At 41.2% G+C, this 21396-nt stretch overlaps 1 protein-coding gene across 1 annotated transcript in view; it reads left to right on the top strand.

Moving 5' to 3' along the window:
• Positions 1–21396, top strand: part of KANK4 (KN motif and ankyrin repeat domains 4) — a 419388-nt gene that overhangs the window by 338858 nt on the left and 59134 nt on the right. The window lies entirely within an intron of this gene.

Genomic DNA, 21396 nt, shown 5'->3' with positions numbered 1-21396 from the left:
GAGGCTAAAGATACAGCCAACTTACAGGCTGATAATTTCAGCTCTAACTTTACCCCTCTCATCCCTCTGTCTGCCCTCCAAGATCTACCCGAAACTGGCTCACCTCCAGCTATCACTCAAGGCCAAGTCATAAAAGTGCTACAAAAGCTAAAAAATGCTGCATCAGTAGGTCCTGGTAATATTGCTGGATGCATCTTAAATAAAATTAAGCATGACTTAGCCACCCCCTAACTATACTGTTCAATCTTAGCCTCTATACAGGTCTTGTAACAAGTGAATGGAGAACAGCTACAATCATTCCCCTGCATAAGGGAAGAGCTTCCAGAGACCCAGGAAATTACAGACCCATAAGTTTGACCAGCAAAGTCATGGAAAGACTTATCATGGAATTAATCAATAAGGACATAGGGAACCTCCAGATACTGGACTCACCTCAGCTTGGATTTGTCAAATGCAGGTCATGCTTACTCAAACTGGTGGACATTTTTGAAAAGGTCACCAAAGCAGTGGATGAAGCCTAAAATGATACATAAAACATGCCTCAACTTGTCCAAAGCTTTTGACACAGTCCCCCACCCAGGCATAGTAGAAAAGCTAAATAAACCTGGATATCCAACTGTCTCACTGATAGGATACAGGGAATCAAAACAGGGAAATTACCACCACAAAGAAATCAGTCACCAGTGGAGGCCCTCAGTTTCTGTGCTAGGACTTCCCCTGTTTGGCATCTTCTCTGAAGTAAAAGCTAATACCAAAGGGCTCTGGCTGACTATGTTTGCAGATGACTGCAATCTAGGAGCAATCACTGAATCCGCAAATGGTTTTCCCATCCTGCCAGAAGGTTTATCCCAAATAAATAATTGGTGCCAAAATCATGGACTGAAACTAAATGCCAAAAAATGCATTATTGTATCCTTCCAGAAGTCATCTACTCTGGGGAACTACCACATTGACAATATGCTTCCAAGAGCTGACAATTTGTTTGAGTTTTGGGAACTTATGTGACCTAACTTTCAACCAACTTGTGTCCATTGTCATAAGAAAATTCTTCTTTATATTATAAACAAAGGGATTTTGTCTAGATCTAGGGCTGTCATTGCCCCCCTTTACACAGCCCTCATTAGGGCAGTCATTGAGAATATTGCCCCCTTTGTCATGTATCTGAGAGACCAGTTGGCATAATGGTCAAGGTCTTTGCCTCCCATGCACAAGGTACAAGGTTCGATGCTGAGCTCCGACCAATGCCTGTTTGGAGTTTGCATGTTCTCCCTGTGTCTCCGTGATGTTTCTTCCATGTCTGAAAAAACATGATGAGTGTTTGCATCTCAAACTCACCAATGAATGGAGCTGTGGGCAGCAGCACAGACTCTACATGGTGCCCTATAGGGGTAAGATTTTTACAGACCAACAGCTTTGGGCATCTACTGTGGTGCACAGTATCCTCAAGATAGGAGAAAGTGGATCACAGACTGCATGTGATGGCAGGACTAGTCGTTCAATGGTGTAAAATATGTCTCTAGGTGATTTGGTCATGTTGACTAATGTCGCCAGAATGGGCATGGGTAGTTACTGGTGATAAGTGGGTTGAGGACGAGGCCTACTCTGACCTACGCTAGGGACCCTTACTAATGGTGTGAGGGGTATATGTGCCCCTATTGGCCAATGTGTGCCCGCCATAAAGCCCAGCAGCCTGGAGTCAATAAGCTACTGGATAGCCAGTGTCTAGTTGTCCAGCCTGGGTTACCTGGAATAGCTCTGTTGAGCAAAAGCTGGATGTAAAACCAACCAACCTGCCAAACATGAACAGAAAATTGCTATGCTTTATGTAGGTTCACTGACAGGATGCAGCTTGGAAGTGGGTGACATGATGACACGGAGGAGGCCGGACATCCTGTGTATCCAAGAGATGAGATAGAAGGGCAGTGCAGCAAAGCCATTTGGCTTATGATCCAGACTCTACTACTCAGGAGGGGGACAGGCTAGAAATAGTGTAGGAATTGTGATGAGAGAGAAGCTTCAGAAGGCAGTGGGGGATATCATCAGAATTAATGACAGACTCATGGCAATCAGACTCCACTGTAATGTAATGATTGAGCAGTATTCATAATCTCAGCCTATGTCCCACAGCAGGATTGTGATAGTGAGGAAAAGAGTGCATTCAGACAGCAGTTGCAGGACCTACTGGATAAAGCAGGACAGCATGAATTGGTGTTGATAATGGGTGACTTGAATGTACATATCAGGACAGACAGAACAGGATATGAGGACTGCATGGGTCCACATGGGTGGGAAAACAAAAATAAAGATAGACTTCTGTCGGGCAAATGGCTTAATAGTAGCCAACACATGGTTTAGAAAGAGAGACCGTCACAAGATCACATACAAGAATAGCCAACATGCAACTCAGATTTCCTCCTCGTAAGGAATGGCACTGAGGTAGAATCCATGATTGCAAGGTCATCCCCAATGGAATAGTTGGCTCAAAGCATAAACCACTAGCTGCCACAGTCAGCCGCAAGCAGTGGTTGGAGAAGGCTGTAAGGTCAACAGAGACCAGGCTAAAGACCTGGAAGTTGACTGGAGAGCAAGTACAACAGTTCAAGGAATTACTTAGGGTGCTAGCACCCCAAGAAGAGGAGGAAGTAGGTGGAGTTGAACAAGAATGACAGCGCCTAAAAACAGCATGTGTTAGGACTACAGAAAAGATATGTGGCTGAGCCAGGTATGGAAATAAGGTACATAAGGAAAGCTGGTGGTGGAATACAGAAGTCCAGGAAGTCATCAAAAGAAAGAAGGAATGCAGAAGAGGTAGGAGATAGAAAAGACTGACCAGGCTAGGAAATACTACTGGTTGGCTAAGAAAGAAGTTGTAATAGCACTCTACCAACTTCTGGAAAGTGACTCAGTAAGTGGCACAAAGAAACTATCAGGTTGCAAGGCAAAGAAAGAAAGATAAAGAAGATAGTCAGACACCCTTCATAAGGGATTCCAGAAACAACCTGCTCACCAGTCCACAGGACATCAAAGGCAGATGGAAGGAGTATTTACAGCAGCTTCTGAGTGCAGAAAATCCCACAGAAGATGTACTGCCCCAGAAACAGCGTATAGTGAGAGAAGAAGAGGAACCCACCCTAGAAGAGGTAAGAACAGCACTAAGGAAAGTGAAGTCAGGGAAAGCAGCAGGCTCAGATGAGGTCACAGCAGATATGATAAAGATTTTGGGTGACACGGGAGAAATAGCTCCTGAGGGTACTCATAGCAGTATGGAGAGAAAGGCATATCTCAGATGACTGGAGAATAAGCACACTCATGTCAGTGTACAAGAACAAAGGGAGACAGCTACAACTGTCGGCAGTACAGAGGCATCAAACTCCTATCACATTGCATGAAAGTTCTGGAGAAGGTGACTGATAAACAGATATGCAGAGTGGTAGAATGTAAGATGGGAGATGAGCAGTTTGGATTCAGATCAGGATGCACAATTGACCCGATGTTTGCAGTGAGACAGATATTTGAAAAGAATCTAGAGATGAGGAGAGAGTCCAACTGGGCATTCCTAGACTTGGAGAAAGCATATGACAAGGTCCCAAGAAAGTTGATCTGGGCAGTACTGCAGTGGTTTGAAGTCTTGAAGTCCCAGAAACACTGGTAGAATTAGTGCAGGCTATGTACAAGGACCCAATGACTCAGGTATGAACAGTGTTTGGCCTCACAGAGTGGTTCCCAGTGGGAGTGGGTGTACACCAGGGTTCAGCTCTGAGCCCACTGCTGTTCATACTGGTAAGGAACTACATTAGCAAAGAGGTCAGAGGAGACAGATCAATAAAGTTGCTGTATGAAAACAATGTAGCATTACAGGCAGATTCTGATCTAGACCTTCAGCAAAGGATAGGAGAATGGAATGCAAAACTGAAGGCACATGGCATGAAACTAAGCACAGATAAGACAGTGGTAATGGCAGCAAACTGGGGAAATTAGAAGAAGCTGAGAATAGAGACAGAAGGGAGGATAGTGTAACAGGTAAACAGCTTCAAGTACCTAGGAGAGGTGGTTTAGGAAAAGGGAAGTCTGAATGAAGCCGTATAATAAAGGTTGTAAGGAAAGTCACCAGGATGACCACAGCAAGACAAAAGGTTTATTCAAACCCAGCACGGCACAACACAGAAAACACCATACATTAACGCTCCATTTAATTATACGTTTTCATCAGAGATAAGACTTCATCAGATAACAAAAAAATTTAAACTACAGCAGGTTTAAAATGACACATAATTAGTCACAGCCAATCAAAACACATATTTAAAATAGCAATTAAAAAAATGATTTAACCATTAATTACCATACTAAACCTAAGTCTAAACCTCAAGATGCACGCACTCGAAACTCTCCTTAGCATGGAGAACATCGATATCTGTGCAGTAACAGAAACCTGGTTCAGGGCTCCTGAGAGCACCCCAGCACTACCAGGTTATACCTCATACCATTCTTTTTGGCCCCAAAACTTGGACAGAACTACAAAAGGAGGGGGAGTATCGATATTCATCAAAGATACCCACACCTCCAGGTTGGTGGCAAAGCACGAAGCATCAGAGACTATCCATGTGCAACTAACAGTGGGTAAAACTGCCTTCCAGTTTATAGCCTGCTACAGACCACCCTCACAAACCCAGGAACCCCACTCGGCCTTTCTGAGAACACTGGAAAATATGAAGGTCTCTCCAAACACCATTATATTGGGCGACTTCAACTACCCAAACATAGACTGGGAGCATTACTCTAGCTCCAACACCTAGCCCAAAGGTTCCTAGAATTTATAAACTCAAATGCTATGGAACAACTTGTTACCACTCCCACAAGAGGGGAAAATATACTGGACCTGATCATCACCAACATGGGGACTCTATGCTCCAGGCCAGAAGTGTATCCCTCACTGGTAAGATCAGACCATAAACTAATCTCACTGGATATTCACATCCCGACCCCACCCCCTGCCCAGAAAACCACAGTGAAAAACTTCTCTAAAGCAAATTTCACACTCCTCAAAACCGAGGTGGAATCCTTCAAAGCCCCGGGCCTGTGGAAAATACGGCCCAGACCGCAGAATCCTTTATAAACACATTCTATGAACACCTTCAGGAATGCATGGATCATGCGATCCCAAATAAAACCAAGACCCAGTCCTCCAAAGGCAGACGTCCTGTCTGGTGGACCCCAGCCATAAACAAACTATACAATAGAAGGAGGAAGCTACTAAATGATAGAACAAAATCCCAAAAAGGGAAGGCATCACTGATCAGTATTAGCAAAAAACTATGGGCACTCATAAAATTGTCTAAGGCCAGCTTCGAGAGAAAAATTGACAGGACACTAAGGATAATCACAAAGCTTTCTTTAGTTATGTTAGGAACCTGGGTGGTAATTCCCAGATATGCTCAGAATTAGTCCAAAATGACAAAAAATACACTGAACCCACAGACATTGCCAACATCCTAGCTGACAGGTTCAGCGCAAACCCCCCCCACCAAAAGGGCAAATATCTATCCCAGTAGAGTGCTGCCCCCCTGACATCTCAGATGCTCAGGTAAGAGCCGCCCTCTCCAAAGCAAAAAACACAGCATCAATGGGACCAGACGGTGTCTCGGGCTGCGTCCTACATGAACTCCAAGAAGAGCTAAACCCAAACATAAAACTACTGTTCAATCTCAGCCTTAATACAGGATATGTGCCTAAAGAGTGGCGTACAGAAACAGTGGTCCCTCTCCATAAATGTGGTGCCTCACCGGATCCTGGAAACTATCACCCCATAAACCTGACTAGCTTGGTCTGCAAAGCTATGGAAAGGATCATCATGGACCTCATAAATAAAGATATTGGGGACCTACAGACACTGGATCCTACCCAGTTCAGCTTTGTTAAGGGCAGATCCTGCCTCTTAAACCTGGTTGATTTCTTTGAAACAGTCACCAAGGCCGTTGACGAGGGGAAGGAGATCCACACAGCCTACCTGGACCTCGCAAAAGCCTTCGATACAATACCACACTTGGGCATTATAGATAAGCTCACCAGCTTAAATATAAACCCCTATGTCACTAGATGGATTGCAAACTGGCTCAAGGACAGAACCCACATGGTTAGAATTGCTGGAGCCATGTCAGACTCCAAACCAGTTACAAGTGGTGTCCCGCAAGGCTCAGTCCTGGGACCTCTCTTGTTTGGTATATATTTCTTGAAGGTACAGGCCAACATGGAAGGACTGTGGCTGACCAAGTTTGCAGATGACTGCAAACTGGGCGCCATAATCGACTCTCCAGCCGACACAAGCATCCTCCAAAAGGGCCTCATAGAATCAGACAACTGGTGCCAGAGCCATGGCCTCAAGCTAAATGCCAAAAAGTGTATAGTCATCCCCTTAGGCAAAAACAAAGTGCCCACAAATTACCACATAGGTGGTAATCCATTAAGTACAGAAGAAGTAATTAGGGACCTGGGGACCCAAGTTGATAGCAATCTCTCATTTGACAACCATGTGGCCAAAGTGGTTAGAAAAACATTTTATATAGCCCACCTAATTATGAAGGGATTTACATCTAGATCAGGGGAGGTCATCGTGCCTCTTTACTCATCCCTCATCAGGCCCATAATTGAGTATAATGCCCCTTTTGGGATGTACCTTACCAGACACATGCAGCAACTGGAAAGACCCCAAAAGTACCTCACCAAGAGGATCAAAGGGCTCAAACAGATGCCATATGCTGCCCGGTTAAAGAAACTCCAGCTCTACTCAGTGGCATACCGCCTGTTCACAGGCGATCTGTGCCTGACGTATAAAGCCATGTCCAACCCGGAATTAATGGACATGCTGCACCTCAGAAAATCCAAATCCCATCGAGCTATGCGCTCGAGAGACTTGAACCTCAGCACTGAAATAAATAGGACATGCTGGAGGGACAGATTCATAACCCAGAGGCTGCCTTCACTCTGGAATAAAATCCCAGTCCAGGTTAGGCAGAGTCCCTCATTGACTCTCTTCAAGAGGAATCTTGATGAGTGGATGGAAGATCGTAGGTTTACCCCGGGTATCACTTCTGTGTCACTGTTAGACAGAGGCACAGTATACTAACCTCGAAAAAGGGCATAGCAAAATAAATTTAAAATGGGTGGTGAAAGCCAAATACATTCTGGCTAGGCTTATAAATGCCCTAGGGCAGATAGCCTAGTATGAACCTATGAACCTATGAACTAATATTGCACCTTAGCTGCTAAAAATCATACATATTAAATACACTATACACATTATCTAAAACACATAAATATATATAAAACCTTAAATAAATATGTATATTTTAAAAATATATGTGTATTTTATTAAAAAAAAAAAAAATATATATATATATATATATATATATATATATATATATATATATATATATATATATACATTTATAAATGGACATTTGTAGGGACATTAATACATAACCTCTAACCTTATAGAACCTCCATCTAGTGGCCAAAATAAATATTGCAGTACATATAAAAAACGTGTGCATTGTTATTACAATTTTGCTGCCGTGAGCTTCAATAAAGGAGCAGTGGAAATACTCTCATTTAAACCTGGAGGTCTAGCCGCATCCAGTGTAACCTGCTGGTATAATTCCCGGTATTCCAATCTAGATTCCAATGCCCCCCCCCCCCCTTGCATCCATCCGTACAATTTCTAAAACAAAAAACAAATATTTTGCTTGCCCACATATTAGAGAATGCTTAAAAAGTGCATTCTTCTCATTCTTTTTACTAATATCATAAACATGCTCTTAGATGCGCTTCTTTAAAGCTCTTTCAGTTTTACCCACGTAGAAGGCATTGCAAAATTCACACATAGCCAAATAGACAATACCACTAGTATTGCAATTACTATAGCATACACTAGAAAGAGTTCTATTTCTACACTTGATCTCTATCTTGTCTTTATTAGATATATAAGCACACTGGGAACAAGCCCCACATTTGAAGGTACCAACCTTTTTATTCTTGTTCCCAAAACCAGTTCCACCACCACATTGAAATAATTCCTTCAGGTTTCTTCCTTTTCTAAAAATAATCTTAATAGGTTTGTTGGTGAAACACTTCAAATCATTGAGTGAAGAAATTCTATTCCACTCTTTCTTCATCACTTCACCCACAACCTTGGAGTCTGAGTTAAACTCCATGGTAAATGCTCTACCGAATTCACTACTGCCCTCTTGGTTTACTTGGGCTTCCAACTGTTCACCCCTACCTAACTATGGTCTATACCTAGAAGCACGAAGATTCATAACGTATGTCATGGTATCCCTTAATAATACATCAGGGTATCCCCTTTCTTTGAATAACCCCTCAAGGTATTTAACCTCTTGCTCAAAATCTTCATCCAAATATGTTAATCTACTAGCTCTAATCAACTGACCCTTAAAGATATTCCTCTTTTCGAATAAGGGTGAGCACTTTTAAAGTGCAAATAGGAATTTGAAAAGGGTTCCTTTTGGAAAACCATGGATTTTAAACCCTCATTGGTTTTAATTATGCTCACATCCAAAAAATTAGCCCTATTTTGTGTAACAGAACTAGTAAAATGTAAAAAACAAGTCGTGGTTTCCAAATAATTCAAAAACTCCTGGAGCATATTTTATGAATCCTTCCAAAAAATAACTATATCGTCAAGAAACCTCTTATAATATGTCCAGCACTCAGAAAATCTGGAGTTGAGTATAAAATTCTTCTCCCACCATGCAAGGATAATATTAGCATAGGTGGGGGCACAATTAGCCCCCATAGCAACACCCTTCACCTGGTGGAAGTATTCCCCTCCAAAATAAATAAAATTATTCTTTAGAAAAAGCTGCATAAAATAAAGAATGACTTGTAACTGATCACTAGTTATATTGCCCTTGTCCACCAGGGCTAATTCCAACCACTCCAAACCTGTATCCTGTGGAATAACAGTAAATAAGTCCTTAATATCTACTGTTACAAAAATAATTCTTTTAGAATCGCTGACTCAGAACCAAAAAATATTTTGAGTCTTATATCCAACAATTTAGCTAAAGGGGCTGTTTTGATCCTTCAGAAGAAACAATAGGTCGAAGTGGGGGGGGGGGGGTCAATCTGGTCTTTGTGGTCCTTGGGGATTCCAAAAATAGTGGGTATTCTTGGTTGAGCAACATGCAGATATCTAAAAATGTCCACATCTATCAAGCCCTCCAAAGGTAAATCATTAAGGGCAAGATCAATCTTTTTATATGCTAAGTTTATCTCATTCCTAGAAACCCTAACATAAGTAGTGGAATCCCCCAAAATTTCCAAATTTCACCTAATCTTCCCCTCCCCCATTCCTCCACTCTATACTGTCTAACACAAGGTGTGTCCAGAAAAATGTCTGCATGCAAACTATATTTGTCCAAACACACCTTGAGACATAAAACACACCAAATATGCCACTGTGACCAGTTTATAAACATGAATATTGCTCACATACTGCATAACTGAAACAGTGAATAGCTAAACATGGAATACATCAAGAAAATCACTTAATTAGCCGTTTTGTAGGCAGTGTTAGAACTGCTCACTATCATTTGTCCTTGAATACAATCAGTTTTACATTCCTGTGCTCACTTGAACCACACATAACTTATGAGGCAGCATACTGCTACTCACTTCATAGGTTCATAGGTTAGTAATAGGCTAACTGTTCTTGTGAGCTATTTGAAGCCTAGCTATTTGCCCTGTGTGAGAATCAAACCCTGCATCTTGTCTTTATAAGGTAAACACCTTAACCATTATGCCACACCTCCCACCCCATGACTGACCTATCCAAACGTACCATAGTAGGGAAAAAGGGGAGAACAGAAGATGGGCTAAAGCTGAAACCTTCTTAATCTGCCTACCAGTCTGACATGACAGGCTGTTCCCCTCTCCTCTTACAAATCCCTTCCTGCAAAAGTAAGACAATATGCATGTTAAACAAGTCCAATCCTATCTTGCTCAAATAGACCTCATCTTTCCAATACCAAATTAGATCCCTGTCATCAAAATCCTTATAACTAATCACAAACAAACCTAAATCACCTAATGCCCTGGAAACTCTGTGATTGACAAAATGCCTAGCTCTTTCCAAACCTGCAAAGTTATCAGCCTGCCTCTAAACAATCTGCCTCTAAAGCAATCTTGGTACAATCTCTGACAACCCTATCAACATTCGTGGACATTTTTTATCTTAGCTTCACCAAGTCACCAACAAACCACATTAACAACCTCATTTTAGGGACTCATCCTAAATCATTATCTTCTAAGTGAGCTACTTATATGCCTGGAACCCCCAGTGCTGCTGGATCAGATCAAACTTATCCAAGAGCTACTGCCTTCTTAAACCTCTAAATCCATGCCACAAAACATTCCACCTGCCTTTTGGTAGACCCTCCGTGCTTCTTCTAGATCTTATTACTGCTCTCTTTGCTGTCCAGAAACAAATGAATGACCCAGAATGACAATATTTCCACTTGTAAAATAAAAACACCATTAACCTACTACCCATTAATCAATATCCTATATAAGCTAATAAGGCTCTAGATGACAACACCTTGTTCTTTCCATTATGTCAACTGATTTTCCCTCTTCTGCTAAATCAGAAGATCTCCCAATCTGAAGTGAATGTGCAGAAAATCTGTGTGTGTGTGTGTGTGTGTGTGTGTGTGTGTGTGTGTGTGTGTGTGTGTGTGTGTGTGTGTGTGCACATGCTACTTTGGCAGGGACATGATGCACTGGTTAGACAGAGAGGGTGCTGGAGGTCAATCAGCTGAGATCTCAACTCTATAACTGTGCCAGTGGGGGGGGGGGGGGTCTTTTTGGGGATCTGGAGAAAAAGGAAGGAACCAGCCTTGGACTGACTGTGGTCTCTGTATGCTCTTAAGGGAAATTACACTTGATGCAGAGAGCTGCATCTAGAAATACTGTGTGAGTACTTGTCATCCTCCCAATGTACATCCCCCACTGGTGCTAGTGGTGAAGATTGAGGCTCCTTGATTACTGGGCCAGTGTGGTGGGGCATCACAACGTGACATCATTTTCCTGCCTGATACATCTTTGAACATCATAACCAAATCAAAAAGAGATAAATCCATAATACATATATCATTCCATAACAGGGATTCTAACAGTTCCCCTACTCTAAAAGCTCTCACATGCATAATCACCACCCATGCTTCCCAAACCATGTATTCCAACAAATTTCTTGACACAGGGGACAAACCCCTCAAAAACACTCTAAGAATCTACTTAGTCAATCAAAAATGACCATTCTCTTTCTGATCAGTTATCCTCTCCCAACCTTTCAACATCCTAGTCACAACCCAAGCTTTCATCACATTTTACAAACCCACCAGTTTAGCTGCATCATTGAGTACAGCTGGGTAAACATTGATTGATCTGACCACCTCACCTTGGCACCACCTGTGTATTATATATCACATCACTAAAACCACTGACCACCTTCTTTCCCTCAAAGACAATTGACAAGCAAACAATGAAAATTAATCTAAAGCCTAATTATACACTTTTCATGAGGACTTCATCCAAGATCGTTGAATTAACCAACTGCTACAGACTTCCAATAATCCAGACCGCGTCTGTCAGTGAGACTGATTCCACTTTTACTTCTGGTGCCAAAGACTGATACCTGCAATACTAAAACCGAGAGAGGCTGTCAACTATGTGATTTACTCAACCTGGCAGATGCCTGGTTGAAAAAGTGAAGTTAATTAGCAGGCTTTGTAACACCAACTTCCCTCAAGCCAACAAATACAGGAGAACTAGCTGTCTTCCTGGCCAAAACTTGCACAACTACCCTGCTATCAGAGAAAAATATCACCTTTGTATTTTTCAACTTCCCATTCCAAACAACTAAAACTGCACAAATGGGAATAAGTTCTAAAAATGCAGTGTCCTTCCTCCATTATCCGGCCACCCTTCTGGCCATCTTGCCACAAACCATTCACCATCAGCATAAGTCCCCATGCTGTGCCTCAGCAGAATCCATAAAAATAAAAAAAAAAAAAAACACAAATCATCATGCATCACCCACTATTTCTACTAAAAGGAGACATCATTAAAATTGGCTAGAAAAACAGGCCATAAACTTAAATCCTCCTCAGCAACCTTGGTGAGTCTCACCCAATGGTATTTGCTCTTTCTGCCTCTTACAAATTGGCATCTGACCTGCATAACTTTTTCCCTGGCACAGGCACCCTACAGGCAAAATTCAACAAACGAAGCAATTCCATCAGCTCCTTAATCCTGATCTTCTCTTTTTCCTTAAACCACCAAATCCTATCCTTCAACTTCATCAGCTTGTCCTGAGGCAAACAAAGCAGGCCCCAAGCCACACACACTGTTAGTCCTAAGAAGTTCAATGCTTTACTTAGATATATCCTATCCTTCAACTTCGTCAGCTGGTCCTGACACAAACAAAACAGGCCCCAAGCCACATTCACTGTTAATCCTAAGAAGTTCAATGCTTTACCCAGACCCTCCAGCTTGTCACATGCTAATGTCACACCAAAGTCAGTACACATAGTTGTAAAAGCCACCAAACATTCTAAAGCTCCATCATGTCCCATGCCTATCAACAGAAAGTCATCTAAGTAATAAACTGCCTTTGATTGGTCACCTTCTGTTGCCAAATCCACACAACAGCATGGCCTTATCAAAATAAAATATACCATTCACAAATATCTCCAGCAATGGCCAGTCAATCTGCCTAATTTGCAACAGCCTAAAAGCAGCTTTAGTGTCGAGCATCACAAGTCATGGATCCTCAGACTCTGTTATAATCCTTATTGCATCATCCCTCGAAGCATATTAGACTTGAGCACCAGCTCTGGAAATGTAATCATTAACTGATCCTCCTTCGGGATACAATAAATGATGAATCAGTCTGAACTCTTCGAGCTTCTTCTTAGGCACTAATGTCAAAGTGAAGGCCCAAAATCCTTGAAAGGGCAGCTCCTTAAATGGGCCTAAAACTCTCACTGCCTCTAACTCTTTATCTATTAACCTGTGTGTAATATCTTCTTTTCCTTTGACTGATTGCAAATTATGACACACTTGGTCACCCCTACTGTGGACTTAATAGCAAAACCCCCTGTAAATCCTTATACCATCTCCAGATCCGGAAAGACCTCAAGTAACGCAGTTAACACTAACACATTACTGGGTGAGTGGGAATGTCTGCTCCCCCAAATGGACAAAGTTCTCTTTTGCCTTTAAAAATTACTCCTGCTCCAAAAATTGTCTGACCAATAGCTGTATGCCCACCATTGTCCTATGGCAGTGCATCTGTTTGGCCAAACCCACCATCCTTATGGCAGCATTTTGCTGCCTTATGGGAGTCCCCCACAAGTAGAACAGGCATGAGAAAAATGACATACTGACCATGAGCACCTGCCCCAATTTAAGGCCCAACACATCCCTGGGCTTTCACTTGACTCCCTCCCATATCTTTCTTGACTGCTTGCACTATCCACCATGGTTGCCAACCAAATATTTGAATGCCTTTATGTCTCATTGCAGCATCTTATCAACAGCCTTCCTCTTATGGAATCACCGAACATACCACAACCAAGCATTACTAACATGGAACCATTGCGCCTCTCATATAGGCAGGAAATATACCAATAGAGGCAGTCCTTTTGATGCACCTTCTCCAAAACTACTGTCATGCACTACACAAAACCCAGGGTCCAATTGTCCCAGGTTTATGCTCTAACTTTTCTCTGTCACCTCCTCCTTAATGCCACTAAAGATGTCAACAGATCTTTTGGGCTGAGAGCCTCCATATCAACCAGTCTGTGTACTGCATCTGCATCAAACAAATCAAATATATTAAACATAGTCTCCTTTCAAGATCTTCCATAGTAATATGCATGGTAATAAAGTTCCCCAATCCCCTGCCAAAAAGGTTTGCATAATCAACCACTCTCCTGGCTGCACCCCTAACTGACATTCATTTGCCTCTGCAACTTGACCTACCTGCCTCCCTGCCTATACGACCACTTACTTCAAAGCAGCTACTCCATTGTCAGTGCCTACAGCTCCCACCTGACACCTCACATCCTGTACCTGTTCCTCAAATCTAAGCAATTCCTGTAGCCTATTATGGTCTGCCTCATCTAAACCGTGCAACACTTCACCAACTCTATCCATTCCTGCTACATCTGGAACCAAGTCAGATTGCACATTCACTCCATTACCTGCAGACAGCTAGAGTTTCACCACCAAAGCTCCTCTGACCCCTTTCCTTGCAGCTCCCACTGAGTTCCTGATTCGTTGTTCCCCAACATCACCCATCTTCTGGTCTGGCTCTTTCCGCTTCCTGTGACTTCTTGAACAAAATGCTGTTGAAGGGTTTGGTGTTACTTACCCTGGTATCTCCACTTCCTTGAATAACTCCACAGCCTGAGGGAATATTTGCAGCCAGTGGCCCATCGGTCATATATAAATCTCACCTCCATCATCTGAAAAGCAAGCAAACAACATTCATTACTGGATATAATACCAACAACCCCCCATCCAAAGTCCTCAACCTACCCTCCCACACTGCCTAATATGCCCCACAGACTGATCCAGTCATGCATTCCATTTCACACCCTTTTTCCAACCCTAAACCCCTACGTTCTGTGCTCTACCATGCTCCAACTCTATTAATAACGCAAGCAACCACAAGCACCCAACAAACTCAGTTCCCTGTCCCCTTGATAAAGTGATGTAACATGCCTGCAAAAAACAGTGGAAAATTAAATGACAAACACAAACACAAGCACACGTCCCCTTTCTTTATATGCTGGTTATATGCCCCCTGCATGCTATTTTTATTGCAGCTAGCTGTCTTCCATGGTGAGTATAAGCTGTGATCCTTGCATCTGAGAAGTAAATGGCCTAACCATTATGCCAGCCACATACCCCTAAATATGCCTGCCTTCCCTGCTATTATCAGTAGAGACCATCATTCCAACCACTAGAAATCACTTCTTAGAGAAGACTCAGGCTGTAAGTACCTGTCGTGTAAAGAAAATGGCCATCTGCAATCAACACTGCTATCAGCTGAGCTACCATTTCCATTTTTTTTCTTTTTTGAACTGCCTTTCCTTAACTTAAAAAGGGAGGACTCATGAACATATCCATGTACTCAGTCAGTAACATGTAAGATTGCTGCCTGAAGACTCAAGGAAGCCAGTTTACAAACATACTTAAATAAACTCTGAGTCCTATTGAAAATACTAGTCTACCCACAAACCCTGCGGTAAGGGATGGGTCCACTTCACACATCTCACAGCCATGCTACTAACAGGCAGATCCACCATGTGGCTGCAACACTCCGTTTTACGTTTGTTTGTTTTTTTATATATACATATACTGTAAGACTACTCTGCTAAGCTAAACTTCATGGTAAAATGAAGCAATTAAAGAGGCTCCCAGCTCTTCTCCATCCCCTGTTGCTGCTCTGAAATGAACTTAATGAAACCTCTCCCTCAATCCCACAGACTTTCTGCTTAAACGCAACACAACAGCAACAATTATCATCCCAGATCTGTGAGCACCCCCACCTCAAACATCACCAAGCAAAGCAGAAACCCTTCAGCACTTAATTAACAATGAAATGGACCCTGAATTGTGTCCACAAAACACACTTGTTAACCATTCTACTGCCAACAAAACAATTACCACTATGGAGTTCTACACTGCAAGATAATAAAAAAATACCCTTCCCAAACTTCTCCATTAGCCTAACTGCCCACTGTAAGTTACTCAATAACACGGTACTGCTCCAGCCTAACAAACAATGAACTAAACTACTGCATCAACCACAATTATTCAAGCATTCTCATCTCATCATTTTTTTAATATAATATACCTAACCATATGCCTAAGCACTGTCCCCTAAGCAAAAGGAGGTCTTACCTCCAATTTCACGTTAACCGTTAAACCTCTTACCTTTACAGTAGCTAGCTACTGCCAGGTTTATCACTTCCTGCTCACTTGGGCATGAGAAAGGGGTATTACAACAAACCCATGCCAAAAAGCTGTAACCCTCCCCTGCCATACCTAAAAACTCAAAAAACCCTCCCGTAGCGCACTTCCTTCTCAGTACTCCTTCTCCTCCAACTTAACCATTTCCATATCAGCTTACCCTATCCTTACCTTTCTTAAACTTCTATTATCATCACTTTTCATATTGTTTCCCAAGATACTGCAAATGGAGTATTTAGCAAGTTACCAGTGCAATTCTGTAGAAACTGCAAACTGAAATGCATTGTTGCTGGTGCAGTTCAGGAGGAGTCATTGTTAACACCAAAATATAATGTAGGTGTCTATGCAATGAATTCTGTAGAGGTTACCCACCAAACAGCACACTTGATATAGTCATGCTTCTGAAAAAATGATACAATGTGTCTGACATTTGCAAGGCTTTTCAAGGAAATCATCCAATTCATTCAATTTTTTCAACAATTTATTTTGTGAATCTTCTTTTAATTGATTGGGAATGAATTGTCTGAGAAAAGTTCAAAATTCATGGTCACTGCATTGGAGTAGTTTTCTCTTTTCTCTTCAAGATGGACCATACATTAGATGGAGTTAGGCAGGACAAGCACAAGGGTGCAAGGAACACAGCTTCCTGTAAGAGAGGTCTTGGGGGCCTATCCCCCACAAGATATGTCTGCCTTTTCTCTTTGAAAGATGTTTTGCCTACTCTTTTCAGTAAGCAACACTAGACAACATTATTGTTTTCCATTTATGCAGAATTGGGCATACATCTCTATTTCTGATATAGAAATGCAGTAAATGAATTCATGTATTATTTTAGATCAGTACTGTGTACGTCTAACTGTATTCCTAATATCATTTGCATGATGTTCTGTTCTTTCCTTCATCCTGCCTCCTTTGTGGGCAGATGTTGGTGAATGTCTTCACATTCCAGTTCCTGCTATTTTCTCTATAGAGGAGAAGAATTACAGCATGTGTGCCTGTATGGCACAAATGCCATCATTAAGAAATAATAATAATAATAACACTGGGAGATGTCTGTTTGGAGGTGCAGTTGCCTCCATGTGTATCTTTTATAACATTTGTTTTAATTATGTTGCTGGAAATCACTTCCATAGGGCAGCGGGAAGAAACTTAAACTACACCCCATCTGATTCGGGTTTATACTTGGGAGCGCTAACCTAGAAGTGTCAGTAGTGATGAGGCTGTGTCTATTTGCCTCCTTCTGGGAAGAGGCAATGGTCTGTATACCATTAATAGTCCCTGGTGAAGACTTGAGACATGAAGGGAGGCATCTGCTGGTAAGGGAGGCAGGGCAGTCTGTAGGGCTACATCATTTGCACAAGCAAGTGATGTTTCATTACTACATCCACTATGTCAATCCAAAGAGCACTGCAAGGCAGACATAAAGAATATTAGGACACAGGCAAAAAAAATCCCTTCTGAACAGCACAGGTGATGTTGCAGTGGGATACCCTGACCGCATTTCTTTCTTTCTCTTAAATCAAAACTGAGATTTACCAGCTAGCCCAGGATCCAGTCATTTTAGTCTGAGGGATTAGCAGGTCAGTTAAAGTAAGAGATCCAGTGACAGATAAGGAGTGCCAGTAGAAAACAGATTGTGAAAACAGCCACAGGAAACCACACAGCATTGGCATCAGCATCACCATCAACCTCCTTTTTCCCATTCTTGTACATGGGGTTGGGGTACCATATCAACAAGTAACCATCACCTAGAACAAATGTTCACATTAGCCAAATAATTAAAAAAATATGCTATGGTAGCTTTGTTTTTTTGGGGTGGGTGGGGTGGCGGTGCATAGATAGGTTGTAGTGTGTGATTATGACTTGTAGGTTGTTGTGTTTTAATAGTATGCAGCACTAGTTGTAAGTAAAAGCCTAGAACTTGTAAAACTAAATATGAAAGCTATTAAATGCTAGATGGTAGAAATTAAACTACCCAAGATAAAAACAATCATCCATGCTTGGTAGGCCTGTTTTTTTTTTTTTGTCTTCTTAATATCCTAATGGGATGTTGCACAAAAAGAAGTACAAATGCATCAAACTGCATCCAGACAACCAAAAAAGTACTCTATCATCTCAAGACTAACCTCTTAACTATAACAGCAGTCACCCCACAGAGAGCCATTCCCTGTTCACTCCTCCCTTTTATGTCATATGAATCAAATGCAGAGAAATTAAAGAGCAATTAGAGAACAATCCTTTGGCTGTCCACCTCACTGCTGGCAAATTCTACCCAGAGTTTATCCACCTTTGCACAAAATGCTTAATTATGTCCCTGCAACACATCTATAACATTTATACCTGCCAAAATGCCTTTCCTTTGGTCTATATTACATTATTAAAGTTTTACAACTTCGAATGCCATATGGTCGAAACCATATGTTCGAATTTGTAAAACTTAGAAAACATTAGAAAAAAAAAGAAAAAAAGAAAACACTTACCTGACGGTTGTAATTAGGGGGCAAGCCCCCCCCCACACCCCCACACCCCTTTCTCTATAAATATACCAACTCCAAGACCACACTACAATGCAGTACAGTGCAGAAAAGGAAGATTTCCCTTTACTACACTGTAGTGTGATCTCGGAGTTGGTATATTTAAAGAGCGGAGGATGTGGGGGGGGGGGTGCAGCCCTCCACCTGGCAACCGTCAAGTAACTTTTTTTCTTTTTTTTTATGTATTTAAAGTTTTACAGCTTTGAACATATGGCTGGCAAATTCCACCCAGAGTTTATCCACCTTTGCACAGAATGCTTAATTACGTCTCTCCCATCTCCAATTTAAAAAACTCCTCAAAACCCATTACTTAAATAACTGGCTTTGTTCATGCTACTCCCCAGGTTAATCCATACTCTGCACTGTTGCTAGGAATCTATCATGATCCAACTATTCCAATGATAAGTCCTTTTCAGTGCCAGTAGACCTGTGTAACTAAAGTAAAGTTCTGAACAGAAAGAGCAACCTTCTAGTAAAACAAAAAGATAACTCAATCTTTATGTATCATTTGCTATTGCAACTACCTACAAATTGTTAATGCTTGCTTATATATGCCTATTGGTATTCTTGGATGTATTCACTCTTAGTGTTATGTAGTGCAACTACCTAGAAAATGTTAATGCTTCCTTATGTATGCTTATATGTATTCTTGGATGTATTAATTCTTAGTGTTATGTAGAGCTTTTCTCCCCGGGCCTCTGCTGAAAATGGACCTGTGTCCAGTTGGACTTCCCCGGTTAACAAATGTAAAATAAATAAATAAATAAATATGGGTTCGACCGTATGGCATTCAAAGTTGTAAAACTTTGATAATGTAATATAGACCCTTTCCTTTTATTTGGAAAAAAAGAAAAACATTTTTATTCCCATACTAGAAAATCCAGGTCAAACTCTGCCTCTGATTTTCAGCACATCTCTATTCTTCCCACACTAGGTAAAATGTTTAAGCAATTTTAAATCTACAACTTGTAAATGATTTGAATAATATGTCAATCTATCACACCCACCACCATGAATTCTGATCAGGTAGTGTCACCCCCACCAACATGAATTTTGATCAGGCAGCATCACCCCCACCAACATGATTTCTGGTCAGGCAGTGTCATCCTGCTAATATGGATTCTGAGCAGGTAGTGTTAACTCACCAAAGTGAATTCTGGCCAGATTATGTCACCCCTCCAATATAAATTATGGTCAGGTAGAAACACAAGGATGGCAACCTTGACCCTAAGTAAGCACATGTTATTAAATATGGATAAGAACAACCTAACTGGAGCAACATCTATCTATTTAACAAAAGCAATCGTCTCAGTAGACAATACCCTTTTCCTTATAGCCCTCATTAATACAGGTTTTAGTCCAGCTCAAATAACTGGTTTAAAGACTACCTTACCGGCAGACAGTTCAGTGTCAACCTTAGTTGCTCACTGTCAGAACTCACATCCTTTAACTAGTGAGTTCTACAGACCTCCATTCTCTCCTCTCTTCTGTTCTCACTACTTGTGAGCCAACTTCCAACTTCACACCCAAGTCTGCTACATCATTCTGATGATACTGAGTTATAGAGGTCTTAACTAAACCCAGACACCATCAATCAATCCTTGAAAAAAGATTTCTCTACAAAATAACTTATAGCTAAGCATCACTAAAACAAAAGCCATCATGTTTGACTCAATTCTGTATCCCCCAAGTGACACGTAATCACTAAAGATAGCAGACATCTGGAAACTACTGGCCATTTTCATTGCCTTGTTCTTCATCTTAACTTTCAGGTGCACATTCAACAAAGTTAAAGCAAAACCAATAGATCCCTGCTTCAGAAAAGAAACATTTCACACTTTCCATATGCTAAAGAAAAAATCTCAAACCTCCTATCCGCTAAAGGCAGACATGCCATTGAAATACTGGTGATACATTTCAGATGCCCCTTTTTTCGAATTTGATGATGTGTGCAGTAGGCATGATGTCACATACTCAGAAAGCCATTTGATAAAATATTTAGCAATTTAGATGTTTGGGACTTTTTAATGAAATGCAGTTTTCCAGTATTTTCTTTGGGGAGCTTACACTTAATGGTGTAGACTATATATTAATCTCTTGTTCTTCCATTTCAATTTATGATTTCATTGTTCTTCTGATGTTTTGTTTATACTTAGTAAATTATACTAAAAAGTGGTCTTTAAAAGTTATTTCTATTTGCCTGATCTGCATTATTTCTTAACTGTTTGAATGCATTCGTTAGCTTTTTTCTATGAGTGAAAATTGAGACTGCAACATCAAAATATAAAGAAACAGCACTCTGAATACAGAATAATCAGAAAGCATTATTTACAAAGGAACAGGTTATCTATATCAGTTAGACAGTGCAGTTCTAGATTTTTACATCCCCTTCCCACTGTAAACAGACTCTCATGTTTGTCACACTCTTAATTCATTACAAGTCAGGTCACTTTCTAACTTTTTTATTTTAAGACTGGACAAACAGCACCCAAACACAGAATAAACAAGGAAGTGTTATTTACAAATTAACAGGTTAGCTGTATTTGTTAGCCAGTGTAGTTCTAGATTTTTATATTCCATTCCCATTACCAATCCATACCCCACAGACTCTCAGGCATCTTGCAGTCCCCTGATTCATTCCAAGGCAGGATATCGTATACCCCCCCCCCCAAAAAAAAAAGGTTAGAATGAGAAGCCTTTCATTTAACCCTCTTCATGCCTTCAGTTTTCTGTGGTCTATAGAAATTAGTTACTGCTATGCCATTTAACCTGGGTGTGTGTCAGTCATTTGAGAGTGAAATATGAA

The sequence above is a fragment of the Protopterus annectens genome, chromosome 10.part0 (genome assembly GCF_019279795.1).
Source record: "Protopterus annectens isolate FY-2018-M chromosome 10.part0, PAN1.0, whole genome shotgun sequence".
NCBI classification, from domain to species: domain Eukaryota; kingdom Metazoa; phylum Chordata; order Ceratodontiformes; family Protopteridae; genus Protopterus; species Protopterus annectens.
Note: the sequence above shows the minus strand (reverse complement) of the source record. Positions and strands in the feature narration are given on the sequence as shown.